The sequence below is a fragment of the Diadema antillarum genome, unplaced genomic scaffold, assembly GCF_040938485.1.
Source record: "Diadema antillarum isolate AM-2024a unplaced genomic scaffold, OU_Dant_1.0 seq00001586_RagTag, whole genome shotgun sequence".
Lineage (NCBI taxonomy): Eukaryota > Metazoa > Echinodermata > Echinoidea > Diadematoida > Diadematidae > Diadema > Diadema antillarum.
In genome coordinates this window covers 40,391-57,717 of record NW_027272303.1, presented here as the reverse complement: position 1 = coordinate 57,717, position 17,327 = coordinate 40,391, and the positions used below count along the sequence as shown (strand labels likewise).

General features: G+C 41.2%; 1 pseudogene; it reads left to right on the top strand.

Annotated features, from left to right (window-relative positions):
• On the top strand, positions 1-16,540 carry LOC139710911 (uncharacterized; annotated as a pseudogene).
• The last annotated feature ends 787 nt before the right edge of the window (positions 16,541-17,327 follow it).

The following is a 17,327-nucleotide window of genomic DNA, read 5'->3' as shown; positions in this document are numbered from 1 at the left end:
GTATGGTCAATGCACCCGCTCATCTGTAACCTACCACTATTCGTAGTAGGGGCCAAATAATTTCGTGGTATTTGCACCATGAGAAGGATGGAAAGGTACGTATCGGATGCCGTACTGTACTTGTGATCTTCATTATTTCCAATTTTGATCGTGGATAGCAGGATCAGGGTGTTTATGTTGAATATCGTTGGACATCCAGTTTCTATTTCTGCACCACTATTACATTGTGTGTGTCTCCATGCGTAATGTACGTGGTTACGAGTGGACATGCATATATCGTTCAATGAATGAGTGAACCGCACCGGGTAGTGCCGTGTAGGAAAGACAGGGCGCTATATTTGAAAAATGTCTCCCCAACTTTGATTTAGTGTTGCAACAAGACTGTATAGTTGGTGATTAATTTGTCCAAGTGTCATGATGATAGAATTCGGCTTAGAGTCAGGAATTCCTTCGTAATTTGCACATACTCTCTTTCTCTCTTGAAAGGAAAGGGGATATAGTTTTGTTAAAGATTTTTAGTGGTAGATACTATTCCAGAATTAGGGGTGTTCAGATACATCGAGGCTGCGAGAGGGACGGTTTGATTGAGATTACCTTTCGGCTTTGATATTTCTGGTAACTTTCAAGTCGATTTTATTTTCATGCATCATGTCATATTTTGGGTTTGGTGTGGCATGGCCATTCTGTGTGTTTTTTGCCCATTTTAATTTGTCTTAGGGTCCTATTTGTTTTCTTTAGGTGGTTGAATATAGGAGATACCCCCGTTAGACGCAATGGATTTGTCCAATTAGTTAGCTTCAAAATGGCGTCAGCATTCATCTTTCCTTTGTTGTTTGTTTCAACTCAGCATGTACCTGCTTACAATGCATGTAGCTTGTAGGTTTAGCTTGTGATATCTTACTCTAATACTGAGATATATTTTTTTTTAAAAATGGGCAAATTATCCCTGAACCAATCAATGCACATGTAGAACTCAAGTTTACAGTGCCATTGATTTACATATTATATCTATACACATGTACATACACTTGTATGCACATGCCACAACTACCAGTAAATATGGGTAGGGCTGTACATAGTTATTCTTTCTACCACATGCAATGATCTACCTATGGTATGTTCCCCACACATGACCACCCCCCCCCCCCCCCAAAAAAAAAAAAAAAATAGAAGGAAAAACACTAATATAATATGCTAGCTTCATTTGATTATTGACTATACTGTCTGTATATTACTACAGTCATGTGGTGACTGCACACGACTGCATACATTCATTGTAGACCAGGGTACCAAGGCTTCCATTTTCTATGATAATTTCCTTATTTCTCATGTGCAAAGTAAAGGTTCGGTTAGCCATGATTGATGATGAATCAATGTCAGGGAATAATTTTCCTGGTAATCGCATCACAATTTTCTATGCATTTTTACACCACTGCTACACAAACTACTTGTACAAACATGTATTGTGTAGCAATAATCTTACACAGAAGTATCATACACCTACAGGATAGATGTCTACCATTTAAAATATTTCTCATATTCTGAAATTGCTAATAATTCAATTTTAGTTTGAAAATTATTCCCTGAGTGTGTATTTTCTCAAAAGTTATGTGTTGATTTATTGTACCATGCAGAAACAATAAATGAAATGATATGAAAATGAAATGATGAATAGAAAAATTGTTGTCAGCAGAGTTGGTATTTTGTGATTTTGTTGGACCTGTGACATAATGCATCGAAGCTGTGCCATTTTCTCATCATTCCACACCTTCTCTTCTCAAACCAACATGACAAGAAAGACGAGATTTCTAACAAACTTGTGAGGCTTCAAGAGACTTCAAGAAATTATGAATGTTAGATACACAATTTTTGTAATTTGACACCATGTTACTGTACATACATACAACATGTAAATTGTTAGTGCCATGTAGAGATTTGTGGGTGTAAGTAGAATTTATTGTGGTACTTGAGCAAATTTGGCCAATACTCTCAAAAACCCAAGCAAATTTAATACACTTAATGATGATGATGACATAGCGGCTCACATGCAATGCATTCCATAAATGTACAAACTTGTACAAGCATGTCATGTAATCCCTTACCATACTACTTAGTACTTAACAACTTCACTTGTGTAGAATTTATTCGTGCTTTCTTCTTTTGCTTCCTTCAGTATCAAATCATGCATTCTTGTGTCAGGAGGCCATGTCATCATCTTCATACATTGTGATTTGTGTGCGTGTGTGTGTGTGTGTGTGTGTGTGAATTTTGAAAACATTCTTATTCCTCATTGCAATCATTATAAATTCTGAAACTCTGTACAGTACTCAGTAGATGTTGAGATGCTTACAACAAGTCTAAAAACCATCTAGAAATCTCCTTTAATTACAAAAGTGTGGATCAGTGACAATGATCTTTACTTCTCAGTCTCAGGGATCATACTGTTTATTTCTCATACTACCATAAGCTACTGTAACTGTAAGTGGATATTTTCTTGATGTTGAAATTTTCATGCATTTTGAGCATCCAAAAGCTAGCATGAAAATAAAAGCACTGTTGCATGCCATATGTTCCAATAATCAATGTTCTGATTCTGCAGAATTAAAAACTTGCATATTTTTTCTTAGCAAGTCAAGGGAGAAAAATTACGCATACAAAAATATCCCCTTTTACAGTATTTCCCTTTCCAAAGAAAACTCCTTGAAATTCTAGCTTCTGATGTAATACTAGTAATGAAATTGTATCCAGGAGAGAAGCTGAATGATTTGTATTTTGTCTTTTTTTTTTCAATCACAACAATGGCAGTAGCTCATACAGTTTTGGTTTTGTGGACAATTAAAATTGAAAAAAAAAAAGAGAAAAGTATGTTGACTGAACCTGCTAAACACCAACTAAACAAGTGAACTCCAAAGTCATACTCTGTAAGTTGTTATTTTCGGGAGGGTTTAATTTTTGCAAATCTTACAAATAACAATTGGATTGCGAATTTTACTTGTAACACACAAAAATGTCGCCTTGCACTAGAGTAACAGTGCATTTAAAGGTGCATGGTCCCGGTGTTTTAGTCAAATGCGTACGCGGGCGCATGGCGCAAGTTTCCTATAGAGACCTACGCTATCAACTTCTCTATGGCGCTTACGCTTTGGCCCACTTTCCAGAGTCCGAAAAAGTCTGATTCACTGTAGTCAGTGGTCCGATCATAGTTCGGCTCATGATTCGGCTGAGGGGGATGACAGCTTTAGCAAACTTCTTCGTGATGTCATAATAACAAGCACATATTCACGCATCTTGGCATTACTACAGACTGCGCGATGCGCAAAGAAGACAACGAAGGCAACGTTACTTAGCAACACCTACGCACTTTACTTTTGATGACAGCTCAACTTCGGTAATCTTCGTATCAATGCTAACGGTGATCGGCAGTTTTATCAACAGCGCCATCTACACTACCGGGACTATGCCCTTTAAGATAGCGTCGGTGCCAATTCGCGAAAACAACATCTTGCGAAAATGTCAGACCTCCTAATTTGCTAAAATATCTGTACACAAAAATTACAACTTATACAGCAGTTGGTCTTCTGTAGTGATGCAATAATCCCCTCATTTATTGTATACATTTTTGTTTGTTTTTGTTTGTTTGTTTGTATGTTTGTTTTAAAATGAGAGGGAATAAAGTAGATGTGTCAGTTATAAGTCATAAGAGATTGGGTCTAAACTATATTTCCTTTTCTAGTGAGTCTTGTACCCCACTTTCATAATGACTCCTGACTGGACCAAACTCAAACAGGATAGCATTTTGACTTTTGTTGGCTCTAAAATTGTTTGATATAAAGTGAGAGGGGCCCTTAATGACAATTCATCTGGGCTAAAAGTGAAATATCAGAGGGATACCACAAATAATGGCTGCAGACAAGACAAAATACTCAGATTTTCTAATCACTTCTACACAGTTGGCAACACAGCAGAGCTGTGAATGTTGCTTTTTTGTTTGTTGTTTGTTTTTACTGTAAAGGCATATTTTCTGTATTCAAACTTTAAGTACTGTATACAAAGTCTTATTTTGATATAATCTGCTTAGCCTTCCCAATATGCACAATATTTCAATTTCTTACCAAATGTGTTTATGTTCTATTTTGTTATGTGGTACATTTGTTTTGTTTTGTTTTGTTATGTGGTACATGTGTTTTGCTTTGTTTTGTTTTGCATCAGTATGTTTTGTGTTCATCTGAAGAGTCTGGTAGCCCTGCCAGCGCCATCATCTACTGCCATAAAGGAAAAAATGAAATGTCAAATCAGGTTATTTTCCGGCATTGCAACACTTAATGGCATAATTTACCATTTGCAGATGAAACAAAAACCCAGCATTAGTGCTTCAAAATATAGTTCTAAAATGTGAGTAACGGCTAGAAACAACCAAGTGCTGTAAAAATTTGAATCCGCATTATGATCGATGTTAAGTGTTGTTGAATACACAAAATGTGAACATAGTTGTAATAAAAATGTTTCCAGACTAGACCGTCTACTGCTACGGTTTATTGAGAAAAACACTGATATCTCCTTATATTTTAGGCTTTATTGCAAAAATTTTATATGGCAGGATTTTTTGTGATACAACAAACCTACACATATGTATCAAATGTGATATCTTGAACATTTTTGAAATCACTGCTCCCAAAGGTCAACTGGACCTAGCATTCTTGACACTCATCTCATTAAGTTTTACTGGTATCTTTGCAGATCATATGCTCTAATATTTGTAACCAATTCTGATTCAAGCAAATTCAGTTTTGAGTGGAAATTTCTTCTTTAAGATTTAGCAAAATTGTTTTCATCACAAAACTTGCCACCTGATACCTTATTCATTAACATAGATCATGGTACGTGTAGATGATTACATGTGTCATACTCAACTTAAAGGTCCTATTTACCTTTGGGGAGCAGTGATTTTAGAAATGTTCAAGATATCACATTTGATGCATAGGCCCTATGCGTAGGTTTGTTGTACCACAAAACATCCTAACATACAAAATTTTTGCAATAAAGCCTAAATTATAAGGAGATATCAGTATTTTTCTCAATAAATCGTAACTGTGGACAGTTAAGTCTGGAAAATCTTTTTATTATAACTATTGTTCAGATTTTGCATATATTTAACAATAATTAACATCGATTTTACTGATTCTAGTTTTTACAGTGGTTGTTTCTATCCCTAACTCATATTTTAGAACTATTTTAAAGCACTAATGCCGGGTTTTGGTTTCATCTGCAAATGGTAAATTATGCCTTTAAATACTAACAGTAAATGATCCTGTTTCACTTTTGAATTAGTGCCTTTGGCATTCATCATAAGTGGCTGGGGCATTAAATAGTAGCAGTGAAGTGGATTTAGTGGGGTTTTTTTCAGTGAAATTAATCTGATTCCAAATATGTGAAATCCAGTGCTGTATTGAATTTGTTCATGTGTATGCCTTTGTGATTTAATTTGTAGTGATCCCCCCCCCCAATAAAAAGGAACAAATGTGAGAATTTCCATGTTTTTTATGAATTTTTCGAAGTTTTGAAGGTTTCTCTGACTTGTTGTTTGGCCTTCGTTCTGTCTTTTTAGGTGATCTGAAACATGATGAGTGATCAAACAGAAGAGAAGATGGAGGTGGAGGTGGTCAAGGAGGAGGACAGAAGTGATGAGCCTGACACCAAGGCAGACGAGAAAGCTGAAGATGGTGAGAAGAAAAGGACTCCAAAGCGCAGGTCATCCTCTTTGACCTTGACCGAGAAACGACTAAACCGATTGAGTTCTGGCATGGAGATGAGAGGCATGATGACGGAGTCTTACCAGTGCCAGGAGTGCAAAGCATCCTTCTCCCGGAAGAGCAAGTTGGACTACCATATTGCCAACACGCACCCAAAGGAGGAGCCCCCACCACCGCCAGAACCGGTCTCGCGGCGAGGTCGCAAACCCAAAACTCCCAAGAAGGGAGAGAAGCAGCAGAAAACTCCCTCTAAGCCACCCAAGCAGCCTCGGACACCCAAGACACCCAAGACACCTAAAGAGATGAAGGAGATGGAGTCTGCGCAAACTGTCATCCAGAGGATTGCAAGTAAGTACCAGTCCGGTGCGATATCCAAGCAGCCCAAAGTTCAGAAAGTCACGAATATCAGCAACGAAAAGGTGAGATACAACTGGGGATACTATTGCACGTCTTGCGACATGTACTTTGCTAACATGTTTGCCCAGCAGTTCCACTGTCTGCACGGGCAGGCAAAGTTTCGCTGCGAGGCGTGTTGCATCTGCTTCAAGCTACGGAAAAACTTCATGAGTCATGTGCAAATGGTCCATGGTGTTGACATTCCAGAGGAGGTGCTTGCCAGGATGCGGCCACGCTCTGAGATCAGGGCTAAGCAGGAGGCAGACGCAGAGAAAAGTGCTGAGAAAAAGTCAGAAAAAGACGCTCAGAGTAAAGACATTGAAACGGTGGATCTGACGAAAGACGATGCTTCTTCTAACACTGAGACAAGCTCAAAAGGAGAGAGTAGTGCATCAGTTGCCAATGAAAAAGTGAGAAAACATGACAGGAATGGTGCAGCAAAGATTGATTCGTCGCCATTAGACTTGTCAAAGTTGGTCAAAAGTGGTATAGCCAAAACTCTCACGGTGGGTGAAGCAGACGAAGTGTCAAGATACAGTGGGAATGAGAAAGGTGCAGAGAGCCCTGTCATCGCTGTAGGTAGGGAGGGGGTCATACATTCCGGTAGGCATAAGAAGGACACCCACATAGATAACAGGTTAAGTGAGCAAATCTCACAGAGTAAACAAAGAGTCAACACTTCCAAGGAAAGTGACAAGGAAGCCCCTGATGTGATACTTATATCAGACTCTCCGAGTAGTAATAAGAACAGTCAGAGCAAAATTGTGCCAATGCAAGCCAAGGGTATGTTTGACATCAAACAGAGTGGGAGTGGGGGGAACAGCAGTGCAGATGAGGGTGACAAGAAAGATGAAGGGCGTGTATACTTGACCACGGTGCGAATGGGAAACACGTATGTGACCCTTCCGTCAGGGGAGAAATGGATGATCGAATGTCTTCGGTGCCACCAGGCCTTCTTCAAGATGGAGGATGCCTCAAGTCACATGAAGCAGAGAGCGGGCTCGCACTTCAGCTGTCCACATTGCTACTACAGTTCTACGCTCTTCAGCCAGTGTGACTACGAGATACACAGGCTCCGCACTCACAGCTTCCCTTGCGCCCAGTGCAGGCAGTCTTTCATTCTGGAATGCCAGAGGGATATGCATGAGCAGAAGATCCACAACTACCACCGCCAACTGATGAAGAAAAAGCCGAACAGTGTCACCCCTGGTGTTCAGAGGGCAACCAGTGTCACTGTGCACGCAGCCGTGAAAGGGAGCATGGGTAAAGTGGCTATCGCCCCTACTCCTGTGATAGTGCAGACTGGAAGTAGACCCGGCGTCAATAAAGATGCCTACCCTGTTGTCAGAGCTCAGAGAACTCCATATGTTTGCCTGCTGTGTGACCGGGATTGCTACACTCGAGATGCGCTGGATCACCACAAGAAGACCTTTCATTCTGGGAGCTACCGGCCCGGCATCAAACAGCAGACTGTCATCAAGAATGCTGTCATCTACAAGCACCCCCAGCAGATATCAGGGAAGATCAAGGGCACTAGTGCTCCAGTCAGCAAGATCCTCGAGGAGATGAGATCCCCAAAAGGGGCTGCCTATTCACATTCCCTGGCAATGCAGAATCCCTACCTAGAGCCAAACAAGGTCCCTCAGGCTTACATCACCAGGATCAAGGTAGACCTTCCAGAGGCAAACAAACTTGTAAATGACATCAGAAAAGAACTCTTGAAGGGTCCATCAAACTTTGCCATGCCAAACTATGCCAGACCGTCAAAGTTTAACAAGGACATGGTCACTAACCCTAATGTTGTCAGACTGTCCAGGGAGGTTGCCTACAAGCTGTACTTTGATCTGCAGGGCCCGTGCAACGACTCTGACAAGATGAACTACAAGAGTCCAGAAGACATTCGCTACAAGATCCCAATGGGTTGCCACAGTCAGAAGCTGAAGGACATTCCTTTGTTTCCGACCTTGAAAGACATTGAGTACAGGACTCAAAACTATCAGATACCTCCTTTAAACCTGATGTCTCCAGCTGAGATCTTTGCCAACTTCAGCGGAGGCTTGTCCATGAAAGAGTCTGTGGACTTTGCTCACGAACTGGACAACTTCATGTTTGGCTGCGTCTCCAAAACCATGCGTGCCTTGAGTATGGTGTACAGCACCCGTAGGGTTGCCGTCAGTGAGGGTTTCTGGAGGCTGCAGACAAAAGCACTTATTGCCATCCTGAAGGAGATCGAGGACCAGCGGAAGGCCCAAATTGCAGAGCGTGCCAAGGCGGCGTCAGAAGCAGCAAGAGCAGCTATCGCAGCCGCAGCAAGTGCTCGCCCAGTCTCCTTGAAGCTCGGCCAGCAGCCAGTCCCTGTGGTGGACCTCGTTCAGCAGTCCAGATCTGTGACCATCTTCCCAAATGGCAGTGCTGCAAATGACATTGCAGGCATCAGCAACCTTTCTACACCCATGATCCAGCTCGTGCAAGGGCCAACCTCCAGCAACCCTGTGAACCTCATTGACTCACCTGTGAAGTCTCTCATTCAGCCAGAACACACCAATGGAGAACCAGTCAATACTGTAAGAAAATCATTTTTCCAAACCTTTTAGTCATCCCACTTTACTCCTTAAATAGATAGACAGGCAGAGTTTCATAAATACTCCAAGCTGTTCTTGCGATATTAAACACTTATGGGCAACTAGCAGTGCTCCTGATATCTCACTGAAAAAGATTTTTTCTCTTACATCATTTTTGAGAATATCAAACCTCAGAAATCAGAATTCAGCTGTGCTGAGTCAATCAGCGCCAAAACATTATCTTCCCTGGAGACCCTTTCAGGCAAATTTTCAAACAAAAACAAAACAAAAGTAAGAAAGAAAATAATGTGTCAAGAGAAAGAGAATTATTTGAAAATAGGATATTATGTCAAAGATGATATTTCAGAGACCCTGTACCATGTGTACAGCTTTTTCACTGATCGATTTTGTACAATGTAGGTGCACACACAGCCAGACAATCTCGACTAGATTATGATTGTACGCTTTGGTGCATTTATGTTTGCTGACGAGCAATTTTCTAACAGATCTATTTCTGTGATATATTTCAGTGCCAGATCTGAGGAGATTCAACTGAAAATTTGGAAATGTTTTATCCTTATGTCATGGCATCATATTAAAGTGTGAAAATGTTTGGTCGTTTGATTGTGTATGCAGAATTCGCAATATTCACTGTTACTTTGAATTTGTCTTCTGTTGATACTGGCTTGCCACTAATAAGCCCAGGCTTTGTGCAAGATCAACAGTAGGTGTTGCTACAATTGTATCCAGATGTAATTTCTTACTGATTTAACAAACATTCTCAGAACGCATCTACCTCACCTACGGGGAGTACCTTCGCTTCGCCACCTGGCGAGAAAGGCGGCTAGGAAAAACGACGCAGAGAAACAGGCAGAGGAGAGAGGGAAGATAGCAGAGCCAGACGCTGGAACTGATGAGGAGAAGGAGAAGGAGAAGGTGGTAGTCAACGGCAACGCATCACCCCCCTGTGGAGAAGGCAGTGTGCCGGTGCTCAATGGCGCCAACCACAGTCCTGGTGGTGGGAGCAGTCCCACGCCTGGTACGACGCCATCTGGTATGAACCAATCCTTGAACCTTCACCTTATTCTAGGAAGACATAAGCAGCCGCTACATAGGACTGCCCTCCCCATCACTAAAATACATTCAATCTTACAAGCTCCATAGCACTATCATGCAGTTTTACACTTAACAGTTAGGAGTAATCTTTAATCTTCAGTAATTTCCCTGACATCAAATATTTTGGTGTTTCAGAAATCATGGCATATTGTTTGCCGAGAAGCCACAGAAGATCTCAGAAAATGGCATTCACAAAGAATTTAATGCTTTTTTATTGGGTTTTTGGTCAACATTAAAAGAGCTGCTGACACAGCTTGTTAACCCTATTTTAAGTGGGGGGGGGGGTCAAATTGACCCCCCCCCTCGACATTTCGCGCCACAATTCCGCAACACGCAAAGAATTTGCCGCATCGTTTCATGACTTTTTTCATTGAAGTCTCCCGCATATTTTGAGACCAAATTTGCGACGTCCGGGTACACTGTTCTGAAGTTACGCAATGTTTTGCATACTGTATGCATGTCAACCCAAAAACAGCTCACATTCATGATGTCGTGAGCAATTCCAATGCAAATGGTATTTTTTTGTTTAATGGATATAAATTAGATTATTTCGACTTTTAGCCATTAAGATTAATCAATTCTAATGTAGATAAGCTTGAAAAAGTGCCTGCAAAAAATTTTGGCAAAAAAACAATAGAAAACAAAAAGTATTTTAAAAAAGCCATTATGATACATAAGAAATTAACAAAACAAAACAAACGAAACTGATTTTGATTGCGCTATTTTTTTTACAAGAAAATTGTTTGATGTGTCTTGAACTCCCGACACAAAAATTTAGTAATCCTTTAATCTTTTTAATGGAGTCATAGCGTGTAGGTGAAAATATGATTTCATGCGTAAATTTGCATAATTAATTTATCAAAAGATATAAAATCAAATTTTTTTCTATTGTATGACCATACTATCTTGTAGTTGACATCCGGCTCTATGTGCAGGCAAAATTTCGCGGCGATCGCGTGATCGGTGGCGGAGATCTGAAGGGGGGGTGTCAAATTACACTTTACCGAAACTGCCCCATGCAGCACTAGTATCCCATTAGCGACCTCTTTCCCAATTCACTAACCTGCCTCAGGACATGTGCACATGCCAGCTGTGAGCAATTAGGATCCAGGTCATTCCATTCAATATTCAAGCCATTTTTGAAAGAGTAAAAACAAAGTGGAAAACTTCATCAGACTGTGGCTACGTTTATCAACTTTCCCAAGTTTAAACGACTTTCGAAAGCCCTTTCCATAGCCCTTTCCATACCCCTTTCGAAAGCCCTTTCCATAGCCCTTTCGAAAGCCCTGTCCACTCCCTGTGCTATTAATGTGCCGCTTGTTTTCGTCGGCTGCGTTTATCAACTTTCGATAGCCCTTTCCATAGCCCTTTCCATAGCCCTTTCCATAGCCCTTTCGAGAGCCCTTTCCAAAGCCCTGACTGCCTGTACTATTCATGTGCTGCTTGTTTTCTAAGAAGGGACGGCAAAAAGCAATTACCATCATAAAGACATATCTTCCTTTGAGAGTGACGAGTCATGATACAATGCCACATGAATCAATTGTCTTCCTATCTGTGAGGCAGCTCCAGTCTAGCACATACTTCAAATATTTCTGAGTGGCGGCATGAGACATGGGATCAAAAGGAATGAGACTGTTGTTACTCTATTTCTCAAACCTTGTTGGTGAGAGAAACACCTTCTTGTTCCAAGCATATATATATGCTGCATTACACACAGCTGTATGTATACACCTGTGTACACGTACTCGTGTGCACTTTACGTGGCGCTCGTCTTTTCAGAAACTGGAAACGCATGGTTGCGTAACCGCAGTTAGGGCGACCTAAAGGGCTTTCAAAACAGCTTTGCGTTTATCAACTTCGAAAGGCTTTTACAAACAGGTTTCTGATAACCTGTTTAGGAAACCTGTTTGGATCGTCACAAATTTTGGGCTTTCGAAAAGGCTTTCCTAAAGGGCTTTCAAAACTGCTTTGCGTTTATCAACTCATGAAAATTCCTGGAAAGCTGTTTGGATAACCTGTTTCTGCCGAGAAAGGAGAGTTGATAAACGCACCCTTTCGTAAAAGGCTTTCCTAAAGGGCTTTCAAAACAGCTTTGCGTTTATCAACTCGTAAAAATTCCTTGAAAGCTGTTTGGATTACCTGTTTCTGCGGAGAAAAGGAGTTGATAAACGCAGCCTTTGACAACTTAATGAGAAAATTCTGAAACTGAAGTTTGTGTATTTATGAAATAATATGTATGAAGATATCCTTTCTTCAAAGTCTTTTACTTAGTGCTCACATGTATTTACTATATTTCCTTTTTTGATACATATATACATTATTTGCTTCAGAATGGTCTCATATTCAAGTAATGTGCAGTTTAATGCTTCCAGGTGAGCGTCCCTGGTCAGTGACGGGGCATTAATCTGCACATGAGACCGTTCTGAAGCAAATAATTTTTACACAACAGTAGACATATAATGTACTCTTAAATGAATCCCACAAGGATTGGAACAATCATCCCTCAGCATTCCCACTGATTCCCACTGATCAGTTACTAGCCATCCTCTTTAAGAGTATCACTATATTAATATGCATTGTTTTTGTTTTGTTTTGTTTTTTGCTGTTAATAATTATAATGATAATAGTGTCATTTGAGGTGTCATGTCTGCGACACAGTGGTGCTCCTGGTGCAGAAAAATAATGTGATTTTTAAGTAATATCTGAACTGCATAAAGGTGGAGTTTATCCTTATAGTCATACTTATGACATTACGAGGACCAGTATGATTTAGATGTTGTCACCTTGTTGGTGATCATCACTGCCAGTATACAAATGACGCACAGGTCTGAGTGCGTCAGTCGGAATCGTGTGCATAAGGTAACTATGGAATGCTTAACCCATGAGGCGAAGCCGAGTGGGTTTAGGCTAAATTCCATAGTTACCGCATGCACACTATATTCCGACTGACGCACGAAAAGACATGTGCGTCATTTGATTTATAGAATGGGTAATTTTCTTGTCAAAAACCCAGTATTCTATCGTGTTACCCGATGACAAAATTACTGGATGCATTTCCTTTTGGCTTTCCGTAAAGGGCATGCATACCCGTACTTACCGTTTTTACTGGATGCATGGCCAGCCATGCATAAGTTTTTACTGGATGCATGGCCAAGCTGAGTGCGCGAACGCTTGCTTTAGTGCGTGAACCTTTGTTACAAGTACGCGTACTCTTGCTAAGTGCGCGATAACATGTTTACCACCGTGACTCAACGTGCGGCCAGTAAAAATGAACACATAGCTCTCGACCAATCAGATCGCAGGATTCTCGCTACCCATTCTATAATACAATAATGAAGCATATCTGTACTGTGTGAAGTTGATAAATAATGATAAGTATTTGTTCTGATCCATTTGTACCACCACAGGGAATTCAAGAGATCAACAACCAGCACCAACAGAGGGAACAATGAAAGGTTCCAAGACCAGCAACACAGGTGGCAACACTTCACACCAAGCATATGGCGTGCCCAACGGGACCGTGCATGCCTCTCTCCCTGGGCGGCGCCAGCTGTAGGGGGAGGGACAGGGGGAATCATCAACACCATCAACCTAGGCGCAAGTGGAATCAATCTCATCAGCGGAATGCCGATTCAGTTGCGAAACGTAGGAACGAACGGGAGTGTGAACACAGTTACGAATGGTGTCATCCGCCTGGGGAATGGACTTGGATCGTTTAGTGGCGGCAGTGGTGGTGGAGTGACGATTCCCAGAGGGGGGTTTATCAGTGCCGGAAGTGGAGGGAGTCTAGTCCTCTCCCTTGCTCCGAACCAAGTTCCCATTATGTCGGTCCCAAAGCTGGCCAACTCTGTAGGCGCAGTGTCGGCAGTTGCATCTGCACCAGTAGCAAAACAGGTACTTCTTTTGAATAATGCCTCGGCAGCAGTGAATGCCAAACCCGTTGCACTTTCCATTGCGAAGCCAGTTCCACACCAAGCAGGAGATCCTGCCCAAAAGCCACAGAAGGTGATCCCAGAGTCGGTTGCCCAGTTCATCAAACGCAGCTTTATCAGCATCAAGCCCAAGCAATCTGAAAGTTGTACTGTGGAGATTCCCATCAAAGTGGAAAGACTGCCCCAGAAGCAGGGAAGAAGACAGCAAGCAGAGTGAAGATCAGCAGGCACCCCCATTTAGCCACACTGCTAAAGTTAAAAAAGCCGTTAGCACAGACAGACCAGCAAACAGAGGGTGCATCCGAGGATTCTTTGCTCTCTGATGTCCTCCAAACCATAGCCATCCTGCAGTCCAGCCACATCCTACCAGATGACTTGTGCAAGAAGATCAACCCTCTGTGTGAGAAGATCGCCCTTCCATCAACATCCAAAGCAGACAGAGAGGTGTTGTTCCAGGAGGTTGATGCAATCTTGCGGGCGGAATCGAAGGATGTGCTGAACTTGGTGGAAGGCACCAAGGACATGAATGAAAACAATGCTGTCTCCATGGGCCAGAAGTCAGCAGGAGACTTGCCTGCTGATTCAAGTTCTAAGGCCATCACCAAATTTTTGAATGGTCTCGCTCAACGTATCAAGAGCATCCAGTCGAAGCTGACCAATGGCAGCCTCGACCTACTCACATTCAATGAAGTCGTACCTCTGTGCCAGAACATCTGCAATCCCAAGTGGCCATTATCCAGGAAGGTAAGGTGCATTGCAGAGATTGAGACCAAGATTAGGGTGGCGAATGAGGATGTGGAGATGCGCAGTGAAGCTGCTACTCCCGTGGACATCGCAACGGTGCCAACTGAAGTCCTGGTCGACGATGATGCTGATGTCATGGTCGACGAGGATGCTGATGTCTACTTCAAGCTGCAGCTCGAAGGCGGCGGCGTCTCAGTCATGGTCAACATGAACGATATGGAGTTGGCCCTTGAGGCCATCGATCCTGGGAAGAGGCTCGTTGTCAGGGTGAAGCGTCTTAGGGAAAGCGATGCGGAAGAGGAGGCCAGTGACTCCAAGCTCAGAAAAGTGGAAGGTCGCACCCAGTCTGTCCGCAAGGACTCCGCAGGACAGACAAGAGTCAAGAAGGCCAGCAGGGAAGGGAAAGAGGAGCCGGAGAAGCAGGACAAGAACAAAGACTGTAAGAGGAAATTAGAAACAAAGAGAAATGGTGGTGCCAGCATCACAAAGACACCCCAGAAATCAAAGACCCCCAATAAGCAGCAAGCATCTCAGAAACAAAAGACAAATCAAAATCAGAAGAAACCATCAAAGAGAAAATCTGAAAGCAATGATTTGAAGAACAGCAAGAAGAAGAAAAAGTAAGGAGTATTCTCTTCTGTCTGTCTCTATCTTTCCCTATCTCGCTCTGTCTATCTTGCACCTTTTTTTTTTGTCCCCTTGTCTGTCTTTAACTTTAGTTTAATCAATGCATGACAAATTTGTAACTTGGCATTAGGTTTAGGACCACTTTTGTATACCTTTTAAGCTATAGTGTAGTTTCTTGTTGCTTTCAAAGATGAGGTTTCTTACTGGGGCTTTCTTCCTACACATTTACAAAACTGTGATGAGAGATAAAGGCTGATTTCCTCAGTGATGGTGTCGACTGTTTATGGTGTCTAGAACACTTCAATTTTTCTTTTCCAAAACAAAAAAAAAAAAAAAAAAAATCAAAAGATGGCAAATAGAGAACTGTTTTCTCAGGGGTGGTGATCAAAGGGTTGTAATCAACTGTCTTCAGCAGGGCCCATTACTAACTCAGTGGCATTAAATGACTTAAACCAACTTAAGCTGTGATTTGAATGACGTGAAAACTTTGTTGTGGAACCTGTCGCAGTACATGCCTGCGTTCCTTCAGCTGTGTCGACTGAATTAAAGTTGCCTACTGTAATCTCTTGTTTGAAAACAAAGCAAGAAATTTAGACCTGGTACGTAAGAGTTGTCGCTGTATCCTATAACGGGTGATTTTTTTTTTTTTTTTCTGTAGTTAGAATATCATCATATATGTTGTTGCTTATACCATGGCTAAATAGCTTGCTTTCATGCAGTCAATATTTGCATCATAGGTAACCATGTCTGCATTTCTGGATGTGGAAGCAGATGCCACATCGGGAAAAATGACATCGTGAGCCAATCCCCAGAAAGGATTGCATGTATGCCCTCTAGTGGTGAGATGTGTACATTTATTGTTGGTCCACAGACACAGAGTTTACCTCTTCGTGGTATCCAGACTTGAGGATCAATCAGGAAGCTGCTTTCGATACATCAGGGCAGATTCATTATATAAAATCTAATTTAGACAGGAATACTTTTTATTCTATTTAATGCAAGTCTTTGGACAAGCATGTATAAACATGTACATTAGTGCTACTGTAAAGCAATAGATATCTCTATCTGGATGTTAGTGTTTACTTCGATTACTGAAGTAAGCCTGGCTGACTCTAACAGTGGAATATCTTTTAGTAAATGATGTACAGATGCTTTTTTCTAACGTAGATCTTTTTTTATGAAAATCGTTGACGGGGCATATTTCAATATTTATTGCAGAACCGATGGAGCTGCTGCTGTCATTTTCAAGTGATCATATAAGTAGTATCCTTACTGAGATGATATGTATTACATTTACAACCGTTTGGGTTAACATTACAGATAGATTCGGCAACCATGTTTTATCACATGGTCATCGTAGCTTTTTCAGTGTTGATTCATCTCAAGATATATGTGTAATTTTGATCTTTTCGACGTTTACCCCCTGTGTGCATTTATAGTCATTATTTGTTAGAAATCTTAAAAGATCGTGTCATCTTTGTTCAGTGATATATTTATTTTGTGTTTCATTATACTGTAGCTGTCATCATCATCAGATCATGGAGCAGATGTCCAGTATCTATTTAAAAACACTCATTGCATTAATTTGAATTGATGACCAGGACTAAGTAGTGCACTGGACTCTTCATTATATCAACAGTCTCAGAACCCGTGAAATCACTCTGTTATGTTGGGTTCTGAAAAGGATGGAATACAAATGATCTTTGCAACCTTGGGCAAGAAAATAAGTTTGTTGTAATTGCAGTGTCTTTGATCAGTGGTCTTGGTAATGAGAGTCTACTGGGGTACTAGTACCTCTCTTTGCAGATACATTGTATATCGTGTGTGCTGCAAAGGGGAAGTAGGGATGCTCCTAAAAGGGGGGGGGGAAATCATTTTTATTTTAGGGTTATCTTTTTGTCTGTCCCATACCAGGATATCACAAATTATAGATGAAATCATTGAATGAATTTTTGTGGTAGCTGGCACAAAAGTACACTGCATGAGGTGCGGATCTGCTGATAAGATATGGGCAGTATCCTCCAATTCTTATTGTTTTTCTTTATTTAGGAATGCCCAGTGGTAATATAGTTTGGTAAGAATGGTAGATAATAAGTACACATAAACAATTATATCCATGAAATGATTGTGGTGAAAGATCAAAGGTTTAGGTCAGAGGTTATTGTTCTATTTAAAAAAATCTAAATATATTGGGTCATTAC